Genomic DNA, 15,342 nt, shown 5'->3' on the forward strand with positions numbered 1-15,342 from the left:
GTCCCATCATTACTGTGCCAAACAAATCTACTGTGTCTTGCCTCAATGACTACTGACCTGTAGAGCTCACTCCAGTCATCATGAAGTGCTTCAAGTGGTTGGAAACACATAACACATAAATAACAATTTTCCTTCTAGATTGGATCCATTTCAGTTTGTGTATAGCCTTATTCAGTCTACAGACAACAGCATATCCTCTGCCTGTCACCGCTTACTGACCCATGGCCTGGTTCTAAATACCTCCCTCTGCAACTGGACCCTGGACTACCCGACTGAGACCCCGGTCTGTCAGGATCAGCAAGAATAACCACTGGGTGTGTGTTGTTGTGCAAATAACTGATGACATCACCTGGACCCTAAACAACACCTGCCTAACCAAGAAAGCCCAGCATCAACTACACTTCTTACAAAGGATGAAAAATGTAAACTTCTGTCCCTTCCATCTTTACTACATTCTACAGGGTGACAGTAGAGAGCGTGCTGGAACTACACTGTCTTGGACCACAGGACCCTACAGGAGATTTTAGGTCAGCTATTGAGGTACCTTTAATCCTCAATCGACACCTCAGACCACAAGCACTGCATCTGCAAGGCTGCCAGTATTGTGGAGGAGCGCTCCCACTCCTCTCAAGGACTTTTCACTCTCCTGGCAGAAGGTACTGGATCATCCATTCCATGACCACCAGACTTTGCAACACCTTCTTCCTGATTGCACAAGTATTTTGACACAAATATTTTGCCCAACTCGGTCTGCCCTCTGTATAATCCTGTGTAGTGTGCTGCTGTTGTGTGTTGCACCATGAGGCCTAAAGAGTGACATTTTGTTCCAATTTATAAAAGTTATATTGAGGAATGACAATAAACACCACTTGTGCTGACTTGACTGTATTTAATTTTTACAAGTTTGTGCTATCAAAGTAATTGAAGTGCAATTCTGAGCCACTTTCTAGTAGCATTATAATTCACTTAGTTTTAACTATATTTCTTATTTCTCCCTGGTCTGTTTTGGGCTTGTCTTCTTCCTATTTTTCTGCCCCTGGTTTTAGCAAATTTGATCATGTCTTGGATCTTTTTGATCCCTGACTGTCCTAATGACCATGATTTTCAGAAAAGGCTTCCTGCCTTCGCATCTCCTATTTTACAAAAGATGCACACTTTTGAAAATCTGATTTTATAATTTCCTTTTAATTTTTCTAAAAATGTTAGCACTTTGCAGATTGATAATAAGTGGGTAATTATATAGTAATTATATATTATGGTAACAAGTTGTACAAACAAAAAATGTACTAGTTTTCTAGTTATTACTAAATTATGCATTAGTATTTGCAGTAGCACTTAGTTGGTAATAAGACTTTTATATGGATAGTTATGTTTTAAAATTGACTGCATTAAAATCATCTATGGTTGATCTATTTCTTTTGCATATAGGCCCAACTACAGAGAACCTTTGCAATGAGATAAATAAACTGATATTACACAATTAGGGCTGGCATGTTCCATTTGTGTTACTGAGTAACAAACACAATTACTGTATTATAAAGCATAGATCTGACAAAAGGCTCTGAAATAGTTCAGCAATGGAAAAAGCTCAAGCCAAATCACATAAATCTTTATAAAATCTGTTCATCTTTTTAAAATTGTATTATTTATTAACAACAAAAAATTTGCATGTAATACAACTTGTTACCTTTATTGTACTATTTAATACCAACTTGTTAACTTACAATTACTAACTTCTTATTTAGTAACATCTGGAAGATTAGCATGAATTTTTAAAGAAAATACAAATTGTTTTTCTTTGCCATATTATTGCTGACTTATTTCTCATCTGTAAAGTGCTACAGAAAGCTATATACAACTATGCAAATGTACTTGATTGATTAATCACAGTGATTAATTCACATCTGGTATGTTTTAAGTGTATTCTTTGTTCTGCATAACCAGTACCTATGCATTCATAGAAGTCACCTGTGGTCACTAGATATTGATTAGAGTTACACCCACAGCTGCCATCAGAATTATGACATACAACCTTCGACCCACAGGAAGATGCATTGCAGGAAGAGTGACCTGTGGAGGAAAGACATAATTTATGAAAACAGACCAGCCACATTCTTAAAACAGACCTTTGAATCTGTGCATCATGCTGTAGACACTGTCATAACTTACAAATGTGAGTCTAAGCTGTTTTTGCCAATGAGATAGCATCGTATTTTTGAAAATTTGAACAAAAACCCTGTTATGTTATATATGTTATATATTCCTGTTATATATCATCAAATACAAAGTAACTGTGCATTAACATTTGCAGCAAATTATCCTTTGCAGCAACATGTTCACAAATTAAATAAGACAAAGGTGTGCAAATGAAAATGTTTTTTTATGTCTGCAGTTTCAAAGGTCTCTGTAATTATAATAATATAATAAGAACTTTTAGTTTTAGTATGTAGATACGTCTCAAATAATTTAGTACTTTTCCTCAAGTAGTATTTTACCAGGAGCACATCTACTTTTGCTCATGTAAAGAAATACTGTGCTTCATCCACCCCATCTACAACAAATACAGTAATACTACAAAGTCAATTCTCAACACTTATGTGATGACTTTAAACCTACTTACGTGTCCTGTAAGCTCCTCTAATCGGAACGAGGTAGTAGAGGATCAGTCCTGTACCACAGTCTAGATTCTGTGCACTGCCAATGACTGGATCACATAAGTACGGGAAAAAATCTACAGAACTTTCACTGTAATTAAGCCCAACTGTAGTACTGTCATTACTGACGATATTACTTAAGCAGTAGTAGGCCATACGGTCTCCACCAATACCAGTAAAGTGATACCACCCTTCTTGCAAGTTAAGGTCATGCATTTGCCAGGCAAGGTAAAAGCCGAGACCAATGTTCCGCCATGGGTCAGATAGAGTGTTGTGACATTGACAAACATCTGACAAGAAAAAGGATTAAACAGCAATGAATATGCATCTCCACATGTATATGTGTGGTAATAGAATAGATGAAATGTACAGAAAAGTTATTATTTCAGAGATCTGATCAAAACTACCATAGTCAAGGCATTCTCCTCACTGTCCATCTCTGGTGTAGTTATCAGTCGTACTGCACCATGGGTTAGGGTGATCAAAACTAACACAGTCATTGTAATATGATCCATTGTAAAAGAATGGGAAGACACATGGAGCTCCTTTAGAATTTCCATTGGCCGTCACATTGTCTGAACAGAAACAAAATGTTAAACATGTTACAGGTTGAGAGTTGAAAGCAGCTTTTAAAAAAAATGTAATCCTCTGTGGAAACCAGTGACAGAATCCAGAAACAGGTGAAGGTCATACACAGGCTAACAGGTATGTACAGGTAAGGCTTAGACAAAGTCAAAAAGGCAAGCAAAAAGGTCAGAACACAATCAAGGCAAAAATAGAGTCCAACGGATCAGGCAGAAGTTGTAAACAAGAAAACAAACCAGGAAAACCAGTGGAAAACAAACAGCTCAGTAATGCACAGCAGGCTGAAACTTTACTTCCCAAAGACCTACAAGTTCTACAAGTCTGGGCTTTATACTAACTCTAAATGAACACATGACAAGGGAAACAGGTGAAAGCAATCAGTATTCAGGAGAAGCTGAATGTGTATAGGTTGGCTGTACAGAGTCTGGAGTCATGTGACCTCCCAGAGGATTCTGGGAGTTGGAGTTCTCAACAGAGTGAGGAGCAGAGGTTTCAGGGGAGCCAGGGAGAGGCGTGACAATCTTAAGTAAGTAAATCAATGATTAATCTCATCACTCTTTTAACATAATTGTATATATGATATATTTAAAAACTATATTCAAATTAGGAACAAAAAAGATAAAAAAGTCTTGGAGAAACCATTTTTAAAGACAATTAACATCTAAATAAATAAACAAATAAATAAATAAACAAATAAATAAATAACATTTGAAGCATTTTGGGCTTCTAAATTGTCTAGTTGACCAGTTGTTTCAATTTTAGGCTTCGACCATCTCAGTATTATAATTACATTTATTGTTATTTATGTATTTGCATTTTGATGTTAAACAACGTTTCTTGTTGCCCAAGTGTGCCCTTTCAGGTTGATAGTTTAAACATTTAATAGCTATGAATGTCTACTCTAGTTTGAGACCTGGGTTTTGCCTGTGGAAACTGCATTTGTTTTTAAAAAGGATAAAATACCATGAAGACCAGAGAGCTGTTTGTGGAAGAAAAGCAAACTATTTTAAAGCTAACAGAGAAAGTCAGAGCCTATACAACTATTTGGAATGTCCTGAAAAGAAACCACTAGTGTATTAACAACCAGACATCAAACAGGTCAGCCAAGGAAAACATCAACAGTTACTGATAGAAACATTGTGAAAGCTGTGAAGAAAAACAACAGTTAGTGACCTCACCAACAATCTTCACAGGAAGGCGTGAAGGTATTGCAAGCCAATGTTCAAACAGAACTTCAAGAGCAGAAATAGAGGGGCCATTGCACAAGATGCAAACCACTCATTAGCAGTAAGAATTGGAAGGCCAGATTGCATTTCGCAAATAAATATAGGGCCAAGCCGCAAAAGTTCTGGAACAGTTTTAATTGGTGGAACGGGAGTGTCATGGCTTGGGCTGCTTCTGGAATGAGCTCACTAATCTTTACTGATCATGTAACTCATGATGGTTGTAGCATAATGAATGCATAACTACAGAAAAAAACATTCTGTCTGCCTGTTTACAGAGAAATGCATCCAATTTAACCAGGAGGAACTTCATCATGCAGTAAGACAAAGACCAAAACACACTGACAACACAACACAGGACTTAATCAGAGAAAAAAAAAAAGTGGAAGGTTATAGACTGGCCAAATCAGTCACCAGACCATAACTTATCTGAACATCCATTTCACCTCCTTAAGAGGAGACTGAAGGAAGAAACCCCCTAAAACACACAACAGCTGAAAGAATTTGTAGTAAAACCCAGGAAAAGCATCACAAAAGAAGAATGCAACAGTTTGGTGATATTAGTGGGTTGATATTGCAAGAAATGGATATGCAAATTATCCAATGAGATATTGGATACGGGAGGTAGGAGAGGTAAATGTGAACATTGAATTAAATTTGTTATTTATGGATATTATAGGCATTTTAGAAATCCTGGCCAGGCAGTTTTTGTCCTAGAAAAATAGGATGTATCGCCCCAGATTAGGATTTATCAATACTTAGTAAATGTTTGTTATGGTGAAACATTGATTGATGTATCCACTCGTGGGAGTGAAATAAAAGATTCCTCGCACCATTACTGATTCAGACTGCTACTGCTTACGTGACTTCTGTCTTTAGCTGCTATCTCAGAGAAGCTACCTTTTGAAATGAGAAATGACGTATCTAAATCTTGAGCAACATTTTTATGTAAATAAGCAATTCCCTCCATGTTTTGTGAATATTACCAACATTTACTTTATTTGTCCTACAAAATTCTAAAATATGTTTCCTTAAAATACCATCCAAAGCATGTTTTTCAACCCTGGTTTTGGAGGCCCTTCATCCTGCACATTTAAGTGTTTTCCTTCTTTAAGACAGCCAATTCAACGCAAAACAATGTTTTCTTGGTAATCTTACTCTATGTTTAGGACAGTCCCTCCAAATTCACACAAGTGTACCAAAGACTATACAAGTAAAATTAATTTTGCTCCAAACATACAGCAACAGACAAAGATATGTGTTTACTAGACAATATTCCCAATACATTTTTAAGTACTCCAATTTTTACAATATTTCTCACTAAAAGTGCAAATGGGATTATAAAGTTGATTGTAGGTTTTTCCCTTATATATGTGTTACATGTTGTTATATATATTTATCTATATGGCTGGTGACAGAGCGTGAGTGAAGGTGAGTATAGGCTTTACTTACAGTAAAGTGCAGAATTAATCCTTTTGTGAATGACACTGCAATTTCTGGTTGTAGATGGTGCTGTAGTGTGTACTGTAGTCAGTACTGTAGTTAGCACAAACACAGTGACCCCTGGTGGAGAGATACATTTGAGTGTATCAAATCATCATCATATATACTATATGGCGAAAAAGTATGTGGACACCGGACCATCACTCCTACATGAGCTTGGTGGATATGCCATTTCAAAACCATGGGCATTAATATGGAGTTGCCCAAATCCTGACAAAACAGCCCCAGATCATTATCCTTCCTCCACCAAACGTTACTGTTGGCCCTATACATTCTGATAGTTCCCTTCAAATCCACCAAACCCAGATTCATCCATCAGACTGCCAGATAGTGAAGCATGATTCATCACAGCAAAGAACACATTTTTACTGCTCCAAAGTCCAGTGGCCACATGCCACCACTCCAGCCAAAAGCTGGATATGTGCTTTAGTGCTTGGTGGTCCAGCTTTGTGTGTTTTCCAGGTCTACTGCTTTGTAGCTGAGTAGCTGTTCCTCTAGACACTTCCATTTCACAATATTAGCCATTACAGTTGACCAGGGCAGATCTAGCAAGATAGAAATCTCATGGGCTGACTTGTGTTGAAAGTGGCATCCTATGACAGTGTCACATTTAAAGTCACTAAGCTCTTCAGTACGACCCATTGTTTGCCAATGTTTGCTTATTTATCTATGGAGATGGCATGGATATGTGCTTTATTCTATACACCTGTTAGCAATAAGTGTAGCTGAAACACCATGAAATCAGTTATTAAGAGGGGTGTCCAGATGTTTTTGGCCATATAGTGTAGCAAGGGTGAGACTCTTGCCAAGAAATTGATCCATACTTTGTTATTTTCTCAACTTAAATATTGTAATTCATTGCTCATAGGACTTCCTACTTGTGTAAAAGCAGCAAGTATATATAAGGATGATAACTCATAGTAGAAAATGAACTAGTTTCAAAATTCCAGCAGCTGCCTATTTCCTTTTGAATTGACTATAAAATTGTAATACTATTAATGCTATTTAGTACTATTTATTCTTATTATTTATGTTCCAAATTGTGCCTTAAGATCACCCAATTCTGGTCTTCTCTACATTTCACATATAGAACTAAAAAAATATGTAGCCTATTGTTTTCACACATTAGAATCTGGAAGATTTCCTCTTTTTAGCATTTAACTAGCCTTTGCTATTTTCCTTGCCTTTACTGGCATGTTACTTTTGTTTTTTACTTTTGTTATTTTTACATTTTTATTGTTTCATTTAAATTTGTATATTTTCATTTTTATTATTTTTGTTCTTTTTTGCCATTATTTGTTGCATGCTATTGTAATGCCTCAATTTTATTCTTTAATTTGACTACCTTTCATCTTTTATTTCTCTGTTAGCACACAATGGAAAGCATTTTGAACTGCAATTTAAATGCATGAAAGATGCTATATAAATAAAATATATTTTTCATTTTCCTGTTTGTTCATAACAATATTATTAGAATGTTAATAACAATCATATTATTATATAATTTATGTGATCTATGGGTATTATATGATATGTGGGCTCTTCTTCATAGCCAAAAGGATGACTGGAAGACTGAGGCCAAGGACTGACTATGAGGACATTGAGGGTGTTACATAGAGGATGTATACTTACTATGTTGAACCTGAGTAATGCCTACAACCTGATCTGGGAGGGGTACAAATCGAAGATGACCTTTTCTAACAAGACTGAACACTATAAGTACCAGGACATATCCAACGGCTTTGCCAAAGTTCCAGCTGTGTTCCAGTTATTCATCAACATGGTAGACCTTTTTAGCAAGGCTGCTGAAGCACAGCTTATATGCTAGGCCAGGGGGGGCTCTCTTTTTCACAAGGTTTTATTTTACCCTCTCTGACAGACTTGGTTACAAAAATTGGAAAACTGAAGCCCTGGTAAACTATATAACCTGAAACAGTACACTGAAAAAGAATAGCCCATCATTTAGCCCACTTGCTTGATTGCTTTTTGGGAGACTGAAGAGAAGATCTCCAATGTAGCAGGTGACCCTGGACCAAGTGACTACCAACCCAATAAGATGGATATGTTCTGGTTCACATATCAAGTTTGGGAGGCGGTCAATCTGAGCCTTACTTTAGGTCACTATTATGAGGCTAACAGCTAGGTGGAGAGACTTAACCAAGAACTTGGTCACTCTGCAGACCGTCAAGGTGATTGAAATACTGAATATACCCAGAATTTCCTGGCTCAGTTATCTTCAGGATTCATTATTTTTCAAAGCCGAAGTACCAGCCACCACTATTCTCCTGGTTCCTGAGTATGTGCTGGCAGTGGATTTATGGTTTTGTCAAAGGAAAGAGGTATAGGAGGCTACACATGTACTCCCATGTGTACTGAGTTACTGAGTAAATGTAATAAGTTGCTTCTCACTGCTGGTTTGCTAGTGCTATCTGGTGTTATTTACGATAATAGCAGAACTGAAACACTGGAAATAAAATAAAAATAGCCTATTACAATACAACAGAACACAAATATTAATCATTTTACAAAGTATTTATGCAGAAAGTCTTAAAGCCCCCATTTTTACCCTCCTTTGTCTAAAACAACAGAATATGTTACTTACTTGTAAAAAGGTAGTTGACGTTTACACTCATTTTCTAAATCCTTCTGCTGATTTCTTGTCAAAGGAAACAGATGAGAGTTATGTTACATGAGTTTGAATATATCTCGATATATATGGCTGGATTTTAATACCTGGAAATCTCATTCATTTGCATTTTGAAGGTGTGACTTGTCTAAAGGCTGTAAAACAGTTGCCATGAGCAATGTATACCTTTGTTCCACAGAAGATACTATATGCATGATAATTGTGTACAAGAAATGACAGCACTGCCGGCAGGGTACACACACGAATATGCAAATTCATCTGGGGTCATTATGTGTCTGCACAGTGTGTGTTGTCAACTGAAACGGTACAATGAACATGCTTTTGAGAACAATGGTCTGTGGTTGATTCCTTTGCATTTCAGTCATTTGATCCTTTCCTATGGTGGTGCTGGGAATGGGACACTTATATATTTTCAATTACATTTCATGTTCTACAGTGTGAAAGCCTATTACTGAGAGCTGTGTAGTCATCATCCTACGTAATCCAAAACTACAAGACAATAACAGTAAGACAATAAGTCGGGACTTTAGTTGGACTAACTCTCAGGTTCAGCATTGGCTCCACAATACAAAAGCAACACAATAATCTAGTTTATGATTTCAGCATTGATGAATGAAATATTTTCATTAAAATTGGCAATAAGATTGGTCTTTTCACACCACTCCAACAAGATGAACTTGATGTCTTCTCAGGGTAGGTTAAGGTCATTTATGCCCCACATGCTCCTTCTGTCCAAATGGGCTCTTATCCTTTAACTTTACTGCATTTAGCAGATATTCTTATAAAAACAACTATTGTTGTCAACTCAGAAAATGTATCTTTGCTAGTTACAAGTAGGGTAGAGAGAAGGCTAGTCCTGAACTCAGATACTGCTAGAAACAAAAGCCCATGTTGAAACCTAGAGAAAAAGGAACAGAGTTAAACATAGTACAATACAATACATTTTAATGAGTACTTAACTCATATAAGTGCTGTATAAAGAGATGTGTCTTCAGTCTGCATTTGAAGACCGCGAGAGCATTTGTTCCACCACCTGCATGCCAGGACAGTAAAGAGTCTTGATGCTTGTCTTCCACGCATCTTGAAGGATGTTGCGCCAAGCCAAGCTGTACTTGAAGCTCGAAGGGCTCGAGGTACAGTTCGAGTTTTGACCATTGCCATTAGGTAGGGAGGGGCTGGTCCATTTGAAAAAAAGTTGAAAGTGCATTCCTGTTTCAAAGTTTCACTTTATTATTTATTTATTTTTTTTTGCCTGTACAACACACCAAATGATTTTTAGCATTGCTTGTACAATTTCAGCAGTCAAAAACCTCCACATTTTGTTTACACTACAGCGGTGCCCCAGATGGGTGCCATATGAAGAAAAAAGTTTACACCAAATTAAGCGTGTTACACCAGTTGTGAACAGCGGGAGGTGGCACTTTGTCCCTTTATCCTGCAGGGACCAGGTGAAAAAATAACAAATACATGGAAAATAAACAGAAAAGGAAAAATGAACACCTTGCAAAGGAACAATATATTTATACTCAAACTACTAATTTATGCTCTTTATTCAGATTTGAAAATTGAACACAATAGGTTACTGTATGTGGATTAAAAGAAGGATTGTGTTTGAAGGCTGCTGTTTTACTTTGGAAACAACAGGATCAACTGTAGTACATAAACTGACATTCTTTTATGTGCATGATTATGTTTTTGTTAATTACACATTGAGGTACGAGCTATTAGAATGTAACTTATTCCTTAATTAAACTGAAATCTATCTGTTTATCTATTTGTCTACACCAGATACACCAGGGGTGCCCAATCTTGGTCCTGGAGATCTGTCCCTCTGGAGAGTTCAGACCCAACACACCTGGCTCTATTCAGATGAAATCAAATGTGCATTCGTGAGGTCCAGTACTGATGTTGGATGATTAGTTCTGGATCACTCTAGCACATCCCAAAGGTACTGGATGGAGCTCCATACTCCAGAAAACACATTTCCACTTTTCACAGCCTGACGCTGGGGCTCTTTATACCACTCTGGCCAAGGCTGGGCATTGGGTGGGGTGAACTTAGGCTCATGTGCAGCTGCTTTAAAGTGTCCTACTATCTATCTATCTATCTATCTATCTATCTAAATGTCTGTCTATCTATCTATCTTTTGTCACAGGCATGTCTTTTTGTGTCATAATAATAAAAATTTGCTTGTTTACTTTTACATTTTATAAGTTTATTGTTTATTGATCATCACTTGGAAAACCTTGCAAGGTAGCTGTAACATTAGTCAGCTATTTATTAATAACTTAATAAACTGTTAACATTAGCGATATCGTTTGGTGAAACCAATGAGCTACCATTAATCTCCTGTATGAATTTACCTACAGCAGCTGGATACCACAGTGGACAACATAATTGTCCAATTCAAGGGTACATGGGTTACACTATGTAACACTTCTTGGTGTTTAGAGGTGGAGTTAGCAGTTGGCACATGGGCAGTAACACAGACTGGTGTGGGTACTCCAAACAGCTCATTTACTTACTACAGAGACCATATCAAGCCAGGTCTCATGGCTACTAATGTTCCAATTATACATAAATGAGACAGACAGTAAAGCACAGTGGTAGTGTTGCTATAAAAACTGAAAAAGATCAGCAATTTGCTTCTTCCCAACTCAGTTGTCTCGTTGTACAGTAAGTGATGTCACACATAGCACATGAACACATGCAAATGAAATAGCAATGTCCTAAAGGCACACCGTAACTTTGACTGTTACAACTGCAATCACCTACCATTGTAAGTCACTCTAGATAAATACATGAAAGGAGTAACTTGTTACCACACTTTTTTTACGTTAACTTTTAACCCAACAAGCTAGGTGAGAAAAACTACCCAAGTCATGAGTTAAAAATAATCCACAGTTGACAATATGCTATAAAATTCTATGGTTGGGCTTCAGATTGGATTATTTTATCCCAACATTCTTTAGTGAGTAAGGGCAAATAGCGAGGGATTTACTACATTAACTGAGGTTTATCTCTAGTCAAATTCCATTCAAATTCCAGTGTCCTCTCATTAAAGGAAATTACTATGACTACTTAATCTAGCTAATTAGCAAACAAAATGGAAAATGCTGTTTTAAGTAACATATTGGAAAAGAGCATCGTCCACTCTTGTTTCATAAAGATTTGTTCTTGTTTTAACATTGTTGGGCAAAAACTAACAGTCTGGGGTGGACTGCTTTGCATGTCAGTCAAATGACCATTTCTGTGGAGTTTCTTCACACTGAGCAACGAAGCACATAATTTTGTTTGGCTGGTCCAGATGTTATCTGGAATGCCTGTATATTTGCAGATTTTTAAACAAACTAAAATAGATATATTGTGGGTTATTGCGTGGCTGCTAACAAGATTCTGTTTTCTCTGTGTTTTTGTGCAGCCAGTTTAAACCTAATCAAGAGGATAATTAGGCTATCATTGTGCACATCACCCAAATAGAGCATGCTTTATTCATGTGAAAACAAATCTCTCAGCTCTTCACTTATTTGTTACCTCAAAGACATGTGTTTCTTAGGCTTACACGTTTTGTATCACTCCAGTAGTAATATTCAATAAGACAGAAGCAATAACCATTTAAACTGTGAAACAACTGAAAAATGAAATAATTGCTCTGATCTGGTTTGATGTTTTAAAACTCAGGTTTTGCACATGACTTCAGGTCTAATAAGCTAATGGTGTAAACAATGTTTATATATGTAATGCAAACTGAATAATAATCCTGGATTACTATTTAGCAAAAAATTGAGTCTAACTACTAATCAGACAGCTACTAAACTCCAACAGCATTGATTTTATTAATTACTGCAATATTAAACCTAAAACTACTAGCAAGAAAATTCAACCCACTAATTTAGCTTCAACAGATCTGGATGGACAACAAACATGATGATGATGATGATGATTCATAAAAAGGGAAATTACTGGCAGAATCTTGTCTATTTTTTCAGATTTTCTAAAGACTTTTCCATCTTTAGTTGTAACATTTTTTTTTCTGTAAATTTACCTTGAATTTTCCATACATTTTCTATAAATTCCAAAATGTCACACCTCCCTCAGACCATGCTGCGCCTATAGGCTGTTTAGGACTACGTTTCCCAGAACCCCTCGCTGCAGCACATGACTCAGGACTCTCTCAGATTCATATATTCCTGTTCCAGATCAATTGGCTACTGGTTATCCACACCTGTTGCTTGTTACAAGTGTTCGTTAGTTTAATATATAAGTATTGTCACTCATGTGCATACTGAGCATTTCCTTTGTGCCATTTTCTGTCTCTGTGTGTATGACCTGTGTTTTGTTTATGGCCACGATTCAAGTCTTGATCTTTTGGTCTGTACTGATTTTCTGGTTTTTGACCTTCTGCTTGTGTTTACCGACTGTGAGTTTGGACTGCCATGTTAATATTAAAGTATTGAGCTCAGGCCTCTGCTGCAAGCGCCTGGTTCCATCCGCCAGCGTCACACATAAAATTACAGACACAAAATAATTTTATTTTCTGTAAACTTATAGACACAACCAGTAGAAAAAAACATTATGCCATGTCAAAAAATCTGTAAATCTACTATAAAGTATTTATTATTTTACTTTAAACTTCTCACATTATTTCACTTTTTTAATTATGCATTATTAAAGGACTAGTTTTCCATATAGTATGCACATTTAATGAATAATATAGTATGCACAATAAAATACACAATATTTTCCTCATATATATATATATATATATATATATATATATATATATATATATATATATATGCCAACATATACAGCCAACATTAGTCCTCTAGTAACTGACCCCTGATAAAGAGCTAACTAATGACTTGTACAAATCAAATTATGCAAGGAAAGTAGATGAGCTATAGTCTCAAATTGCACACAGTTTCCAACAAGTTTGGTTCTCTAATAAAGTAACCATTGACTGTACTGTGTCATGTGTACATTTTAGGGTCAGACTAAACTACATTTAACTTTGGTTTGTCCATCAGGCTGCCAGATACTAAAGCATAATTCATCCCTCCAGAGAACACATTTCCACTGCACCAGAGTCCAGTGGCTGCATACTTTACACCAGGGGTTTCCAATCCAATCTTTTCGACCCTTTGATCTGCACATTTTTATGTTTTCCCTACTTTACACACCTGATTCAGCCTAGAAGGGCTTGTACATTGTTTACCAAGGCTAAGGTGTGCATAGTGAGACAAAGCACAAAAATGTGCATAGTTTTGGGTTGCCACGACTGAGACTGGGAACTCTTGTTTTACACCCCTCCAGCCAGTGCTTGGCATTGCACATAGTGATCGTATTGGCTAGTGTTTTTAAGTTCTGCTCAAAATTAACTAAAATTGTCACTACAGAAACAGTCGCTACTAAAACATTTGCTAAGGTGTTGGTAGTAATATAAAACAAAATGGAATTATCAGTAATTTCTTTTAATAAAATAAACATAATCAAGTTATAAGATAACTCAAAGCAAAATGGCTGTAGACAATCCAAGTAAAATCCAAGATAATGTCAACATTAGAAAAGCAGTTAAAGTCAGCCTAACATGAACTTCATGAAAATGAAGTATTTACATGAACTTTAGAATTTCTTAGTATTTTGTATTACTAACAGTGACAAAAGCCTCTGATCAGTTGATCCAATCCACTTCAGAGTCATCTGAACATGAGCTTCAATGGAAGAGATACGAATAAAAAATTTGACTTTTTTGTAGAACGGCCTTAACATTGTCACAAATTTACCTACATTTGAATTGTAACAGGAAAATAGTGTTAAATGTTACAGAAGTAAGATTAAACAAAAATATGATAAAGAGAAGTGTTTTTGAAAGAAACATTTTTTTCTAATAACAGCCTTTATGAAAAATGAAAAACAGTATGATAAATGTGTGTATGTGTGTACATGCACAAAATGTTTCCTTGCTAGCTATGTAGGAGACAAAAAGTGGTCTACATACATCTATTGAGAAGACAGTGGAAGTAACATTACATTAAATTATGTTATTGTACCTTTTATCTCAGTTATTTGATATTACTGTGAATTTAATTAGTAGGTGGGTATGAAGCCTCTGCTTCTGTCATCTAGACTTTGTTAACTGTGGTGGGCGTTTTATATGGACAGAAGGTGAGTAACCACTTCTTGTACTGCTGCCTGACCTGGAAGCAGAAGAAACGGGGAACATTGTTATAAGAATATTTCAATTAAAAAATAGTTGAGATAAAGTGAATGTCAGTGTAACACATTTACCACAACTTAATGTGCTATTATCAGACATGAAGAAATATTTTATGTGGTTCATGGCTTATTGAAAAAAACAGAGAAATTATGTGAAAGTACAGATTCTAAATTTCTAAACTATCCACTCCAGATTTGTGCCTGTGATGTGATCTTTGATCACTGCAATTATCATTGCAATAACTATTCCACAGTTACTGTGTCAAAGTTACTCTTTAAAATAAATGGGTGGTTTCTGTGTAGTTGTTATGTATGTAGGCACAGTAATTAGTAATCCAGATGTTGCATTTTAATCAATTTACATAAAAGTACTTTTAAAGATATGCATGTTTCTATGTATATACAACCACATTACAGCATGGTTTAAAGCAGAACTTTAAATACCATATCACAACACAAGTTTATTATTATGGCTAGCTAAATGTTGGGTAAGATGGCATTTTCTTTGCAG

Source organism: Colossoma macropomum, unplaced genomic scaffold, assembly GCF_904425465.1.
Source record: "Colossoma macropomum unplaced genomic scaffold, Colossoma_macropomum, whole genome shotgun sequence".
Taxonomy (NCBI): Eukaryota; Metazoa; Chordata; class Actinopteri; order Characiformes; family Serrasalmidae; genus Colossoma; species Colossoma macropomum.